Below are 2,458 nucleotides of genomic sequence, written 5' to 3' on the forward strand. Positions count from 1 at the left end.
TTTGGGTCTTGAAAATAACACAGATCCTCATTTTTTTTATATCAGTTGAGTTAGCTGAGGAACAGAATCTACAGAGTAATGTCCTATTAAGTTATTTATTTAGTTAAAATGATGCGAAGTAAATAGCTGTCAACTTGATTTAAATTATTGGTAATCTGAATTTAATTAATTCGAGAGCTGTGTTATTTTTCTACTTTCTCTAACCTCTTGACCACTTAATTAGTAAGGTTTACTTCGAGTTCGTCTCTAAAATTTCTGTGCTCATAGTCAAGAGCAGTGATGTAGACAATTCAAAAGAGAAAAGTGGACCTTCCCACGGTCCAAACCTGAGTCCTGGCCTCTTGCCTTCTTCCCTGGACAGCATGAGCTTTGTCACTTGCTCTACCACCTTCTCCACCAGCTACCGGTCCCTGGGCTCCATCCAGGAGTCCAGCCACCAGGTCCAGCTGGCCAGTAGCATGGCCAGTGTCTATGCGGCACTGGGAGTCGGGCTCCCACATATACATGTCCTGCTCCACTAACTTCCAGAGCAGCTGGAGGTCTGGGAGCTTGGCCACGGGGATGGCTGAGGGTCTTGCGGGAATAGGGAGCATCTAGGGTGAGAAGGAGACCATGCAAGACCTGAATGACTGCCTGGACAAGGTGAGAAGCCTGGAGAATGAGAATCAGAAGCTGGATAGCAAAACCTGGGAACACCTGGAGAAGAAGGGGCTCCAGGCCAGAGACTGGGGAATTACTTCAAGACCATCGAAAACCTGAGGGCTCAGATCTTGCAAATTCTGTGGACAATGCCTGCATTGTTCTGAAGATTGGCAATGCCCGTCTTGCTGCTGATGACTTTAAAGTCAAGTATGAGACAGAGCTGGCCATGCACAAGGTCACTGATGACACCAATGTCACCTAGCTGCAGCTAGAGACAGAGATTGAGTATCTCCTCTCAAGGAGGAGCTTCTCTTCATGAAGAAGAACCACAAGGAGGAAGTAAAAGACCTACAAGCCCAGATTGACAACTTTGGGTTGACCTCAAGACCTCAGCAAGATCATGGTGGAAATCCAGGCCCAGTAGGACCAACTGGCTCAGAAGAACTGAAAGGAACCAGACAAGTACTGGACCAAGCTGATGGAAGAGAGTACCACAGTGATCACCTCACAGTCTGCTGAGATTGGAGCTGCTGAGATGAGGCTTACAGAACTGAGAGGTACAGTCCAGTCCTTGGAGATCAACCTGGACTCAATAAGAAATCTAAAGGCCAGTTTGGAGAACAGTTTTTGAGGAAGGTGGAGACCTGCTATGCCATGCAGATGCATTAGCTCAATGGGGTTCTGCTAAACTTGGAGTCAGAGCTGGCACAGATCCAGGCAGAGAGGCAGCGCCAGGCCCAGGAGTACAAAGCCCTGCTGAACATCCAGGTCAAGCTAGAGGCTGAGATCGCTACCTACCACCCCTGCTGGAAGATGGGGAGGACTTCAGTCTCACTGATGCCCTGGACAGCGGCAACTCCATGCAAACCATTCAAAAGACCATCACCTGTAGGATGGTGGATGGCAAAGTGGTGTCTGAGACCACAAAGTTCTGAGGCGTTGAGGCAACAGAAGCAGGGTACCCTTTTGGGAACAGGAGGCCAATAAAAGTTCAGAGGTCATTGGGAGAAAAAAAGAGAGAGAGAAAAGTGGCCTGAATAATTTTTACTGGCATAGAAGCCCATCTATTATGTGACTGTTTGGGTTACAGTTTGCCTTCCGAACTACATTAGCATCTGGCTAATATGAAAGTAAGATCTAAATTCTTATGCCTATGCCCCAGAGTATCAGGGAGAGCCTATCTACAGAAAGGAAAGGCCAAAGCAGCAGGTATTCAAGTCTACAAACACAGAGGTCACAACCTCATAGTATATAAAACCAAAGGGACCAAAGACAGGTGCAAGATTTCAGAGTTATTGTTTACATAAAATCATTCATGTCTATATCGTTGGTAGAAAGCATTTGGTACCATGGAAGGATTTATTTCATGTTAACGTAAATAATGGCAATTTATACATGTTGGACTTAGCATCTTTAAAATAAACACACACACACACACACACAACTGCAATTTAATTTCTTGTTTCTTCCAGTTTATAAAATGGACTGGAAAAAAACCAGTGAGAGAGAGAGAGGTTAGACTGATTTGTTCCAGTGTAGGCAGGGTGTCAAAATCACAGCTGGGATGGAAAAAGGTAGAATATTCAACTTTACGCAATGAAGGATGCTTTACAGCCTCCTCCTGAGTGTCTGTGAGGTCAAATGCTATGCACCCCGGTCTACTTCCTGAAATTAATAGCCAGGTGTTATGCTAGTTACTGTACCTTAATCATTAATTATGACTGTGGCAGCAGGAGAGAAAAAAAAATACTAGGACACATGAGCTAGGGTGATAAAGGGTAAGCATCAATCATGCATGGCAGGAAAGCCAAAGGTA

At 45.2% G+C, this 2,458-nt stretch overlaps 1 pseudogene; it reads left to right on the plus strand.

The window, feature by feature from the left end:
* Window positions 1–362: 362 nt before the first annotated feature.
* LOC103592183 lies at window positions 363–1,577 on the plus strand (annotated as a pseudogene).
* The last annotated feature ends 881 nt before the right edge of the window (window positions 1,578–2,458 follow it).

This window comes from Galeopterus variegatus, unplaced genomic scaffold, assembly GCF_000696425.1.
Source record: "Galeopterus variegatus unplaced genomic scaffold, G_variegatus-3.0.2 Scaffold1105, whole genome shotgun sequence".
NCBI classification, from domain to species: domain Eukaryota; kingdom Metazoa; phylum Chordata; class Mammalia; order Dermoptera; family Cynocephalidae; genus Galeopterus; species Galeopterus variegatus.